Raw genomic sequence first — 14,524 nt, forward strand, 5'->3', positions numbered from 1 at the left:
ACCATATGCTTTCTTAATTGGTGATCGGGTGGAGAATACATTTTTACGACCGAATCCGGGGCGGCGCCTGTTTTACGCAGGCTGCACATGCTCCGCACCCTCTAAAACGGCAGCATCGCGGTGCGCACTGCACGCCATTCGGACGGCCTCAGGACGTCACCTGAAGGCCCTCCCTCGATGCTCCGCGCCCGATGGGCCACGTTCCTGATCGTTGGTTGACATATGGGCCGGGATTTTCCGACCCTGCGCCAGGTCGGAGAATCCCCGGTGGAGGCGCGAATACCGCCCCGACACCGGCTGCCCTATTTTCCGGCGCCATTTTTCAGGGGCCGGCGGGTTCCGCGCCACGCCGTTAAGGGGCCATTGACAGCAGCCCCCCGGCGATTCTCTGGGCCCCGATGGGCCGAGTGGCCGTCCAGTTTTGGCCAGTCCCGCCGGCGTGAATTACTCACCTCACGCATTTCGGGACCTGGTAGGTAAGTGTGCGGGGGAGCGGTCCTGGGGTGTAGTGGGATCCGACCCCAGGAGGGGCTCCCCAGGGTGGACTAGCCCGTGATCGATGGGCCAAATAGCCTCCTTCTGCACTGTAAATTCTATGATTCTATGGTTCTATGAACGGTGCCTACCGATCTGTGGGCGGGCTGGTTCTATGGGGGGCCTTCTTTCCTCCGCGCTGGGCCCCTGTCGGGCTCTGCCATATTGCCCCGGCGCCGGCGCGGAGAAGGGAACCCTTGCGCATGCGTGGAAATACACCGGCCGGTCTGCGCATGCGCGGAAATACGCCGTACGGTCCGCACATGCGTGAGATTCACGGAAAACCGGTGCCAACCACTCTGACGTCAACCAAGCCCCTGAAAATTTGCAGAATGCCTCACTTTCGGGGGCTGTAGACGACGGAGTGGTTGGCGCCGGTTTTCCCGCTGATGTGGGGGACATAGTCCCATTTTCGTAGAATCCCGCCCATGATCTCAGCAGTCGGGAACCCGGCCTGGCGGCTGCAGACTGTGTCAAGCGCCGCCACGTCGGGCGGGAGCCATGCTTCTGGTCGGGGGGGCTTCAGCAAGGGCGACTGGTGGGGAGGGGGGGGGGGCAGAGGCTGGCAAGGGGATGTCCAGGGGGGCGATATCTGGCAGGTTGGGCCCGCACATGCCTGGCGCCATGTTGTACAGCTGCAGGTCATCATCATGCACACGCACGGCCATGGACCCGGCATTTCTCCGGCCGTTTATTTCATGGAGGCCGGGCATTTTATGTGGCACGGATGCTAGCCCCTCACCGGTCGGATGATTGGTGTTGGGGCGGCACCGATTTTTCCTACATAAAACGCACGGATCCTCTGGATATAGCCTCAAAATCGGAGAATCCAGCCCGCAGTGTCGCAGCAGGCAGGAAAAACGACGTTGAAGCTCGGCTGACTGGACTGAAAGAAAATGCAAGGGGCCAGGCCCACAATGTCACGCTGGCGGGCCAGGTTTTGACTGAGCCCCTCCCGCCAGCAACTAGTTTATTTAAAGATCAGTGTGCCATATTAAAACGCTGCCCTGATACAAAAAATGAAAAATAGAACAACATCACCCCCCCATGCAACCCACCCCCCCACCCCTGGCATTGAGCCCGGTACTGTCTCCATTGCCTGCGCTACTCTGTTTTGGCTCCATGGATTGTTGCCATTGCATTGAAGTTAAAATCCTGTTTTCAATTTTTCTGCACTTTTATGACATTTTCTTTTAGTCTCCAACAATCTACGAACTTTAAACCTTCCATTTTCATCCCAGATCTGATACCACGTAATGGTTTCCAACAACACTCAGAAGACTGTCTGCAGTGTGTCTCAAGCTTTATTTTCAAAATGTCAGCTGACCTGAGCGCATAGAGTGAATTTTCTCAATGTTTTTAGTGCAATAGCGGTGCTGCAACAATACAGCAGTACGTTTTATTAGTAAGGAAATTGAGATGAAAGTTGTTTCAGAGACATGCATGTCTTTAAACATTTTCCTCCATTCCCTTGTCTGTTTTCAGCATTCCCATGGTTAACAGCACAGTGCTTGCTGACCTCTCTTGTCATCAACTACAGGCAACTGAAGCAGAAGGCCAGATAAAAGTTAGTATCTTCCTTTACACATTTTCTTACAGAGCAGGCCTCATGAGGAATCGGCCCATGTCCAGTCTTTCCAACCACTCCACATTCCCTATGGAATTCTATCCAGACCTATGGGATCATTTCCATGGTTCACCAAAGGAGCTTCCTATCCCATCCCACAATCTTTGGCACTGGCTCACAGCCTAACTGCTGGGCTTGGACTGACAAGTGACAGTCAACATTCACATCACATAAAGCCCAAACAACGACCATCTCCAACACGAAAAAACATAACCCCCTGCCTTTGATTTCGCCAAGCCAAACCACCCCCCCCAACCCCACCCACCACCACCACCATTTGGTGGGGTGGGGAAATGGTGGGTTGGGGGAAAGGGCTGTGGGGAATAGCCATTGACCAAAAGCTTAGATGGTGAAATTGTACTAACCTGTAGTGGTCTCAACCTATTGGATTAAGCAGTTTGGACCAGTATTCCTTTTTCCCAGTTTTTACTAGTGTTCCATAAGACCATAGACATAGGAGCGGAAGTAAGGCCATTCGGCCTATCGAGTCCACTCCACCATTCAATCATGTCATCTAGATTGTTAATATATAAAGAGAACAGCTGTGGCCCCAACACTGAACCCTGCGGGACACCACTCGTCACCGGTTGCCGTTCCCGAAAAGAACCTTTTATCCCAACTCTCTGCCTTCTGCCTGACAGCCAATCGTCAATCCATGTTAGTACCTTGCCTCGAATACCATGTGCTCTTATTTTACTCAGCAGTCTCCCGTGAGGCACCTTATCAAAGGCCTTTTGGAAGTCAAGATAGATAACATCCATTGGCTCTCCTTGGTCTAACCTATTTGTTATCTCTTCAAAGAACTCTAACAGGTTTGTCAGGCACGACCTCCCCTTACTAAATCCATGCTGACTTGTCCTAATCCGACCCCGCACTTCCAAGAATTTAGAAATCTCATCCTTAACAATGGATTCTAGAATCTTGCCAACAACCGAGGTTAGGCTAATTGGCCTATAATTTTCCATCTTTTTTCTTGTTCCCTTCTTGAACAGGGGGGTTGCAACAGCGATTTTCCAATCCTCTGGGACTTTCCCTGACTCCAGTGACTTTTGAAAGATCATAACTAATGCCTCCACTATTTCTTCAGCTATCTCCTTTAGAACTCTAGGATGTAGCCCATCTGGGCCCGGAGATTTATCAATTTTTAGACCTCTTAGTTTCTCTCGCACTTTCTCCTTTGTGATGGCTACCATATTCAACTCTGCCCCCTGACTCTCCGGATTTGTTGGGATATTACTTTAAGGTCTACGAGACCAGTTCAGACCATCATTCATATTGTTCCATTTTTACTGTTTTTCCTTCTGGGTGCTCGTTTTGCAATCCTTTTGCTTTGGATTACACATTTGGTCCTAAAGTCAAGAGGTTAGATGAGTAGCGATCACTCTGAACAAATGCTACATGAACTATGACAAAAATAAAATGGTTGTGGTTAGCTAAAGGCCAGCCATTTCAGCCTAAGATTAGAGGTCTTCAGGATAAGATCCTGGGCCCAACTAACTGCTAATCATTGACCTACCCTCCAACATGAAATCAAGAAATGGCCTTGTTCACTGACAATTACATAGTCTATTTGCAATACCTCAAATATCCAAGCAGTCCATGGGCACGCAACAGAATCTGAACATCATCCAGATGGCAAGTAATGTTCACATTGCATGTTTCAGGTAATGAGCCAACATAGAGAGCCTAACAATCTTCCCTTGACATTCAATGGGACTACCCTGATAAATCATTCACCGTCAATATCCTGGGGATAATCATCAATCAGAAATTCAACTGGATCAGCCATATAAATGCCATCATATTTCGAGCAGAGGATGGGTATCCAACAGCAAGTGACTTACCCAACTCTAGAATCGACTTTCACCACCTACAAGGCACCAATAAAGTGTGGTGGAGCAATCTCCACTTACCTGGGTCACTGAAACTCCAAAAATATTCAAGAATCTCAATCCCAGGGCATCATGGGGAGGCGGTAGCATTGTGGTATTGTCACTGGATGAGTAAACCAGAGACCCAGAGTAATATTCTGGGGACCCAGGTTCAAATCCCACCACTGCAGATGGTGAAATATGAATTCAATAAAAAAACTGGAATGAAAAACAGTTTAATGATGACCACAAAATCATTGTGGATTGTCGTAAAAACCCATCTGTTTACTAATGTCCTTTAGGGAAGGAAATCTGACGTCCTTCCCTGGTCTGGCCTAGATGTGACTCAAGATCCACAGCATTGTGGTTGACTCTTAACTGCCCCTCAAGGGCAATTAGGGATGGGCAATAAATGCTGGCACAGCCTGCGACACCCACATCCCATGAATGAATAAAAAAGAACAATACCCATTCATTTGCTTCTCCACCAGAATATTATGACAGCATTTTCTATTATCTGCACTGAACTGCAACATCTCCCATGCCCACGACATCCCCCTCCTTTAGCAATTAGGATAGCAGATATATGGTAACACCATCACCTCCTAGTTCCTCTCCAAATCACGCATCACTTTGACTTGGCATATCGTACATGAGCTCCAAAAGGTATCCAGGAAACTTTGCACTGCACTGGTTAGAAGTTTCCATTTTTGAGAAATGTTTTTGCTCAAAACCTTTGTGCTTCAGATGACAAAGCATCAATTCAAACAATTACTAAAGTCTCAGCTGTTCATCTCATGCAAACTTTCCAATAGGCAGCCTGCTCTTGTGCATGGGAGCTCATACAGAATCGACACAATGTGCTAATATTGGAAGTAAACAACAGGCAAAATGCAATCGCAGGAGATACCATTTCTTCCTGATTTGTGAGTGAATAGATATTTCCGTGTTTTCATATCATTAAACTCTGCTCACATTAGCTAAAGGTTAGCACTACCCTGGAGCATAATCGTGGTTTATCCCAGAACTCCAGGAAAATGATTTCCAGTGTCAGTGGGTTGTTACTGACAATTTCAGGAAAAAGGAAATGCATTTTAGTGAAAGGAGATACATTTTAGAGCAGTCCAACTCCACTGGGAAATCTTGGTAAATTTTACTATGGTAAAGTGAATAGAAGATGTCAGGAAAAATATCTGTTCATCTAAAATAAGTGTTCTATTTACCCCAGGAAAACGCGTATCCAGAAATAAAACTTTATTGATGATGGTCAAAATAAATTTCTACAAAATGTATGCGCCAATATCAGTCTAAATTACAGAGAGTTAACTGAAATCAATTCCTCTGACATTTTACTGAGGATAAAACAATCAAAATATAAACAGGGTAATAGTGCATTTATTGCTTCAAAAAGATTCATGCAAATGCATGCCAGTAAATTTAACTGTTCAGTCTAACTGATGCTAAATAACCCTTGACTGGCTACATTGAGATATGAGTGGTCTTTTGTAACATCAAGAGTACCCTCAGGAAATACTGTGTGGGTGGGGGATGGGTGAGTGAATGGTATTTAAAAACTACACGTCTAATTCATCCATTTTATTTGAACCGAGAGCACCAGAGCCTCAACATTAAATGTACAATTCCCAAACAATACAACTGAAATTGTGGATTAGTTATGAGACTTTTGCCTGACCTTTTGGTATGTGACTCGATTTTCTTTTTAAAAAGTACGCACTGTTCTACAGCTGACAATTGAGGATTATTCAAATTATGTTGATGTACGTTTTAAAAAAGAGTTTGAACTGAAAGGTAGCAATGCACCCTATTCTCATGAAACTGTTGATATTGCAAATTCTACTTTGTACGTCGGGGTGATTGCATAATCAGAAGATGGTAGCAAATTTTGTTTAAAAAAGGACATGCTCGCAATTTATTTATAACGATAAAGATTTGATGGTCTTTGTCTGGTTTGATTTAATATGACAGGCTGTAATGATAAATATGGTTACCATTCAAAAAGGGCCTGATGATGTTGTTGCCATGTGTCTCCAGGGGAATGTTATGGCCAGACTTCAATGGAAAGGGATGCCTTTACATTTGAGGGATAAATAGTACTCTTGTGACTCAACCTAATTGCGATCTGGGATATGTTGATGCATGTGGATGAGGGCCTACTAAAAAAACAAACATATGTGATACAGTTGCCAATTTTTTATTTGTTTTAATCTTGCAGGCTTTAAAGAAGTAATTTAAAAAAAAATTAAATGTGTTTCAGCTGGTCTTGCAATAAAATATGCAAATCTATTAAGAAAGTTATGTATGAATATAAGGACTGAGAAACATCTTTCAATAGAGTTTGATTAAAAATCTGAATATGCAAATAAAATAAAGTTGAAGAATAGCAGTTATGTTAGAGCTAATAAATAAGATATATGCCAAAATCCATGGTATACTTAACGCTACAATTGCATTATTGTATCTAGTAATACTTGAATGATAGGTTTTGTAGTATTAATATTAAGAAGACCAAGGTCACATGGTATAAGAATTGATATTATTATACATCACAATTTATTTATTGAAATGGTTTGTTAGTATTGCAGTTCTTTAATATTGTTCCTGCTGTAAAAAGTACTTTATCTTTATTGATAGACTGTCAAATTGTACCTACCAGTGGAGCCTGTGTAATCATCAAGACAGATATACCTTGCAATATCAAGTCATAAAAGATATTTCCCATTAAAATTTGGGAACGTCCTTGAATTAATAATTTTAGAGATAAAGAGTCTGTGAAATCTACATTGTAATTTGTCTCACTTTTCGTTTCAGCATCTGGAAAATCCATTAAATTAAAAAGTGAAGGCAGTAATAAAATTACAGTTAGGAGAAGCTGCCTGGAACTGGCACAGAAAATAAAAGTAATGTCGTAAGTGTATAACTCCATTGAGAAAAGTGAGGGCTATAATTTAGTTGAGCACCACTTGCTGAATAACTGGAGAGGAATTTAGGTTTGGAAAATTGAAAAATGAAACCTTTGGTTTTTCTCTCATGTTTGATAGTCTGTAAGTCCCTTTATGGACTAAGGCTAACATCCTAATAGGGACAAGCTTTCAGTGAATAGAGCCTACAGAGGATAAGCTAGTAAATCTTGCAATAAAAGCTGTGTGATTTACAGTAAATTCCAAAGGGCTTACAGCACCACAGCTGAGGGCATAAACAGTTCTTTCATTCCAGGCCTACAGTCAGCTCTGCCTACTGCGAACTACAATTGCACAGAAAGGCACGCTGCTTACGAGGACTGACTTTGATAAATAACTAGGAAGTCCCACTGTTGGCTTAAAACTAGAAGTTGTTCAGTTGCAATTCTGCATTTGTCCTGGTTTAATGGGTATGGAAGTGGCTTTAGCTGTAATCTGTCATTGATTGATTAGGTCTGCCTAAATCCCACACAGCTCAGTTTTGCTCTGTGCTATTCAGCAGTGAAAATTTAAACGAAAATTGCTAGGTTCCCGACTGTTGCATTTATTCAGAAAGTAAATTTGTACAATGTTGCCTGTACAAATCAATTGTTTCTTTCATCCTTTTACAGATCGCTCTCAATTTTGTTTGGTGCCAAGAGTGCACATTCTAAGCACGTGAAGGTCCATCGAAGAAAGTCTTTTAACCAGTTTCACATCAACTTGGCAATTTGAGAGTATGACTTGGCTATTTACCATTCGGTTAAATGATTAAGGAGAAGTAAAGCTGAAGCAACAAGGTCTGAGGTGGAGGAGGTCTTTACAGAACAAACCTCTAGAGGACAAGCAAAGAGTTTACAAGAAGCCTAGGTTATACTGGGTCACATTTTTAAGTCTGATTTCTTTTTAGTTACTCTGAAACATTGGCTACTTGTAAGTATCCATGCTCAACTGTAACAGTGTGACTTTCCCATTCGGATTTGCCTGTAGGCTACTTATCAAATAGACTTATATTTCACCTGTAAGTCTATTCCTTAAGGAACCAAACCCTTGGTTATAAATGAAATGCGTAAAGGGCTCGTTATTCAGTAACCTTCGACTATCAAGCTTAGGGAATTCTAAATTCCCCAAATACTTGGCTCTCAATTACAGTCACTGGTAAAGCAGTGAATTCGAAATCTCAGATTCCTTTTATTTCTGAATTAAAAATAGGGCATAATTTATTATTATAAAAGCAAAATACTGCGCATGCTGGAAATGTGGAATGCAGTAAAAATGCAGGAAAAACTCAGCAGGTCCAGTAGCATCTGTGGAGAGAGAAATAGAGTTAACGCTGCAAGTCTGTATGACTCTTCTTCAGCACCAGGCTCTCCACTGCGGTCGCCACCCCAGCAGTGTTGGCCTCGGTGCCACTCATTGCCAGCGCCATCTCCTGTGCCCGTAAACTCGGGGAGTCCTCCAAGCCGCTGTGGATCTGCTGGAGTGCCGCTGACATCTCCTCTGAGTGTCCCGGCTGCTCCCTATCATCTCCATCAGCTCTGGGTAACACACCTCCAGAGGCTCAGCATCAGTCTAGGACCCAGCTGGGTCCTGGGATCCAGCAGACGCTTGACTGCTATTTCGCCTGTGGGTTCTTGCCATCACCCCCACTGACTGCTGGGGCCTCTGGCTGCACGGTTAAAGGCTATTGCAAACAGGGAATTGGCAATCGTGGTTAAATGAACACTTCACGCATCCCAAGTGGATTCCCTTGAGTGGGCAGGCTATGTAGCATGTGGGAGTCATTGTCCAGCATCCCAATCATACCTTGATGCCTGGACACTGTGCTTGAACACTGCAGGAAGCAACACCACACACGCAACATCTGAACACTCAGGGGATGGGGCACAGCTCCGGGGACATGTCCATGGCCGGAGTGCCATGGGGGCAGGGGGAGTATGCCCTGTAAGATGCCTGGCAAAGGGTCCAGGGGTCAGCCCACATTACGGAAGAAAGTGACAGAGGCATCATAATGGTGGTGCCAAAAGTTGTGTAACGTGCAGTACAGTACGTTGCATACCTGCCCACCCCCTCTCCCTTACCCCGGTGCCCTCAGTGATCCTCAATGTGCTTGGCCTTCCTAGCTCTACCACTACATCTCGGTGTCTCCATAGGATGCATATCAGAGGTGGAGGCAGCAAGCTGCTTACCTCGTCCTGTTACCTTTGATGCCCCTGGCGGGCATCCTCTGGGGCTGGAGGGCCCCGGTTCACTTGTTGGCAGCACATGCACAGCCGTGCCACCATGTTTCGTGTGCTGACCTCAAGATGCGGCCTCAACAGAGAGGTGGAACTCGGGGGAGCTGGTGCCCACCATTGTCACTCCATGGTCTGGGTTGGTACTCACTGCTCGCTCCTCCTGATCGTGCCCTTAGGGCTTTTGCGTCCACCTTGGGCCGCAGAGGCAGCTGGTTTGAGTCCAGGCTGCCCCAATGTCATCTGGCTCTGCCCTGGAGTTGCCTCACAGTCTGCACCATGGTGTTGACGTCCTAAATGATGCACCTCAGTGATTGGGACATGCACTGCAGCGCCTCAGCGATGCCCACCTGCGACTGGGACAAGCTCTGCAGCGCCTCGGCTATGCCCATCTGACAGCGACATATGCCGACCAACCTTTACAAAACAAGCTGACCGATGTTCGTGACACATGCCAACTCTCCTTCATTACACACGCCGACTGATCGTCACGATCAACCTTCGCAACACATGCCAACCGACCTTTGTGACGCATGCTTGTGGTGATATGCCTATGGGCTATATCAAAGTGTTTGGTGGATTCCAGACTACTTATGCGTACCAGAAACCTGGCAAATCATTTGACAGTTTTGTCGTGGACTTGAGGCTGAAGGCCCAGTCATGCAACTTCAGTGACCTGAAATCTTCGTTCATCCACGACAAAATTGTCTTTGGTATACTTGATGATAAGCTTCGGGAGATATTATTTCTGGAGGAAGATTTGATGCTGGAAAAGGAAGTGAAGATTTGCCAGACATGCGAGATAGCTGGTCAAAAAATTTGGCACCAACATGGAAGAAGAAGCCAGTGCATTAGTGCTGTGATGCAAGTCATGAAGAAACGTGGTCTCAGTGCAGGTGGCCATTTTAAGCAGCCATCAGGAGCCGCCGACACCATCTTATGTCAAAGGTGTGGCACTCGACATGCCCATGGCAATGTCTGACTATGGAAAAGTTTGTTCCAGGGATGGCGTTGTTGGGCACTTTGCAAAACAAAGTTTTGCGCATTCCACCACAGACCATGCATGCAGTAGATGAAATAAACACAGAAGAACAATTTTTCATCGCTCTCATCGTGACGAGAAACCAGAAAACTTTGCGAAACAAAGATGAAATCAAAATCGTAACAATGAAGATATGGGGATGAGCGACCATAACATGATAGAATTTTTTATCAAGAAGGCGAGTGAAGTAGTTGATTCGGAGACTAGGGTGCTGAATCTTAATAAAGGGAACTATGAGGATATGAGGCGTGAGTTGGCCTTGATAGATTGGGGAGAGTTACTCAAAGGGATGACAGTGGATAGACAATGGCAAACATTCAAGGAACGCATGGAGGAACTACAGCAACTGTTCATTCCTGTCTGGCACAAAAGTAAAGGGGGTAAGAGGGCCAATCCATGCCTTGCAAAGGAAATTAGAAATAGTATCCGATACAAGGAAGAAGCATACAGATTGGCCAAGAAAAATATTAGGTCTGAGGATTGGGAACAGTTTAGAATTCAGCAAAGAAGGACGAAGGGATTGATTAAGAAGGGGAAAGTTCAGTACGAAAGGAAGCTTGCAGGGACTGACACTAAGAATTTTTACAAGATATGTAAAGAGAAAGAGATTGGTAAAGAGAAATGTAGGCCCACTACAGACAGAAACAGGCAAATGCATAATAAGTGGCAAAGAAATGGCTGAGCAATTGAATACATATTTTGGTTCTGTCTTCACAAATGAGGACACAAATCAGATCCCAGAAATGTTGGAGAATGAAAGGTTTAGTGAGAGGGAAGAACTGAGGGAGATCAACATTAGTAGAGAAATGGTGCTGGGAAAATTGATGGGATTGAAGGCGGATAAATCCCCAGGGGCTGAGAATCTGCATCCCAGAGTGCTTAAGGAGGTGGCTCCGGAAATAGTGGATGAATTGGTGGTCATCTTCCGGGATTCTATAGACTCTGGAACTGTCCCTGCAGATTGAAGGGTAGCTCACGTCAGTCCGATATTCAACAAAGGAGGAAGAGAGAAAGCAGGGAATTATAGACCAGAAAGCCTAACATCGGTAGTGGGGAAAATGCTTGAATCCATTATCAAGGACTTTAAACTGGAACATTTAGAAAGCAGTGACAGGATCAGTCAGAGTCAGCATGGGTTTAAGAAGGGAAAATCATGCTTGACAAATCTGTTGAATTCTTTGAAGAGGTAACCAGTACAGTCGACAAGGAGGAGCCAGTCGATGTAGTATATTTGGACTTTCAGAAGGCATTTGACAAAGTCCCGCATAAGAGATTATTGTGCAAAATTAAAGCACATGGGATTGGGGGAAATGTATTGAGGTGGATAGAAAACTGGTTGGCAGAGAGGAAACAAAGAGTAGGGATTAATGCGTCCTTTTCAAATTGGCAGGCAGTAACCAGTGGAGTACCACAGGGATCGGTGCTGGGACCCCAGCTATTCACAATATATATTAATGATTTGGATGAGGGAACAAAATGTAACAAATCAAAGTTTGCAGATGATACCAAATTAGGTGGGAGGGTGAATTATGGTGAGGATGCAGGGATCCTACAGCAAGATCTGGACAGGTTGGGCGAGTGGGCAAACCAATGGCAGATGCAGTATAATTTGGATAAGTGTGAAGTTATTCATTTTGGAAGCAAAAACAGGAAGGCAGATTACTACCTGAATGGTTGCAAATTGGGAGAGGGGAGTGTGCAGCGGGACCTGGGTGTCCTTGTGCACCATTTACTGAAGGCAAGCATGCAGATGCAGCAGGCGGTAAAGAAGGCTAATGGCATATTGGCCTTCATTGCAAGAGGTTTCGAGTATAGAAGCAGAGATGTGTTGCTGCAATTGTACAGGGCCTTGGTGAGGCCACACTTGGAGTATTGTGTGCAGTTTTGGTCTCTTTCTCTGAGGAAGGATGTTCTTGCTCTAGAGGGAGTGCAGCGAAGGTTTACCAGACTAATTCCAGGGATGGCGGGACTGTCATATGAGGAGAGATTGACTAGGTTAGGATTGTTCTCACTGGAGTTCAGAAGAATGAGGGGGGGTCTCATAGAGACTTATAAAATTCTAACAGGACAAGACAGGGTAGATGCAGGGAAGATGTTACCAATGAAGGGTGTGTCCAGAATCAGGGCTCACAGTCTGAGGATTTAGGGTAAACCGTTTCGGACAGAGATGAGGAGACATTTCTTCACACAAAGAGTGGTGAGCCTGTGGAATTCATTACCACAGGACGTAGTTGATGCTAGAACTTTGAATATATTCAAGAGATGGCTGGATATAGCACTTGGGAAGAATGGGATCAAAGGCTATGAGGAGAAGGCAGGATTAGGCTATTGAGTTGTATGATCAGCCATGATCGTGATGAATGGCGGAGCAGGCTCGAAGGGCCAAAAAGCCTCCTCCTGCTCCTATCTTCTATGTATCTGTGTATCTATAATAAGAACACTTCGAAAACCTTTACATTCGTACTCAAATCGAAGGTAATGCTGAATGATGCTTTAATTTGTTGTGACTTTAACCCTAAAGCGACAGCCAATCTCGTGAGTCGACATGCTTTGCAAAAGCTAAATGTGCAGCGGGACTTTGCTGATTGGCCAGGGCTGATGATAGACTTCGGAACAAGAACTCTGGATACCTTTGATGTTTGCGAACTAGTGCTCTCAGTGGCAGGCATGACACTCACAATACTCGTTCACATTGTAGGCATGGATGTGGACTCAGTTCTTGGATAAAATCATGTGAAACCCTGAATCTAGTCGAGTGGTTAAATATCCTCGAAGATAGATGGTCACTTGAGCACAGTGAATCACTGCATGGCATTACGGTGTGCACGGTGTGTGAGGATTTAGAAGAAATCCTAGTGGAGGACGACAAGCCAGGCATAGGGATGGAACTGTCGGCAAGCATTCCACAATTCTGATTAACAGACTTGAAGAACATGCACAGGCTCAATGGAATGATACGAGAACATGATGAACTCGTATTAAAGCATCTGCAAAACGTGAGTGTTAAATGGACAGAGAATGGAAAGTCATGGAGCTTCACTCTGGAGTTTACATTCGGGCCTAAGAAGTATTTCACGAATGAAGCGATGACTAAAGTGTATCAGTTGGACTCATGGCCGCTGAAATTGTTCTTTGCGAACCACAAATCATTGACTGCACAAGCTGCCCAATCAACTGAAGGGAGGGCAAAAATGTTAGAGTAAGAACGAAATAAAAGTACAGAGGTCGAAGCACTCCAAAAACAGCGACACGAACCACAACCAATGAATCGTTCTTCAACTCCTTCAGTCCCACTGAACTTCCACAGGATGGAATTTTAAGACAAGCTTTGGTGGCCAAAGAAAAGGCTGATTTTGAACTTGATGCTATATTTTGTAATCAAATAACTCCCTATGCGAAGTTATATTTTTCAGGTGGAAAGACTGACAATGATGCACAAAATGATGACATGGAAGGGGAGAAGGATGACGAACATTATAAGCTGCTTGTACATCTCTTCTCCAGCAGCACAGATGAAGGTCCAGCGGCATGGCTCCGGTGGTCTACAAGCAATGGCGAGGTGGTCACAGTGGCAGCCCAGACTGAGCTGGACTCTGTGGAGGAGCAGGAGTTTGGAGATGGCGGATGTAGAAATTGAAACTGCTGATACAACCGAAGATCAGCTATTGATTGAAACAGAGACGCAAGAAGTCACCCCAGATGATCCCAGGAATGGTAGGCCTAACATACGATGAACGTCTGAGGATCCTGGGATTATATTCATTGGAGTTTAGGAGGTTGAGGGGAGATCTAATAGAAACTTACAAGATAATGAATGGCTTAGATAGGGTGGATGTAGGGAAGTTGTTTCCATTAGCAGGGGAGACTAGGACCCGGGGGCACAGCCTTAGAATAAAAGGGAGTCACTTTAGAACAGAGATGAGGAGAAATTTCTTCAGCCAGAGAGTGGTGGGTCTGTGGAATTCATTGCCACAGAGGGCGGTGGAGGCCGGGACGTTGAGTGTCTTTAAGACAGAAGTTGATAAATTCTTGATTTCTCGAGGAATTAAGGGCTATGGAGAGAGAGCGGGTAAATGGAGTTGAAATCAGCCATTATTGAATGGTGGAGTGGACTCAATGGGCCGAATGGCCTTACTTCCGCTCCTATGTCTTATGGTCTTATGGTCTTAATGTATAAAGTTTACTGTTTAATGTTACCTGGAAAAAAAAATTATCTCAATGTTTTGTGAGGAAGGGGGATGTAGTGATATGTTTATGGG

This window comes from Scyliorhinus torazame, chromosome 2 (genome assembly GCF_047496885.1).
Source record: "Scyliorhinus torazame isolate Kashiwa2021f chromosome 2, sScyTor2.1, whole genome shotgun sequence".
NCBI classification, from domain to species: domain Eukaryota; kingdom Metazoa; phylum Chordata; class Chondrichthyes; order Carcharhiniformes; family Scyliorhinidae; genus Scyliorhinus; species Scyliorhinus torazame.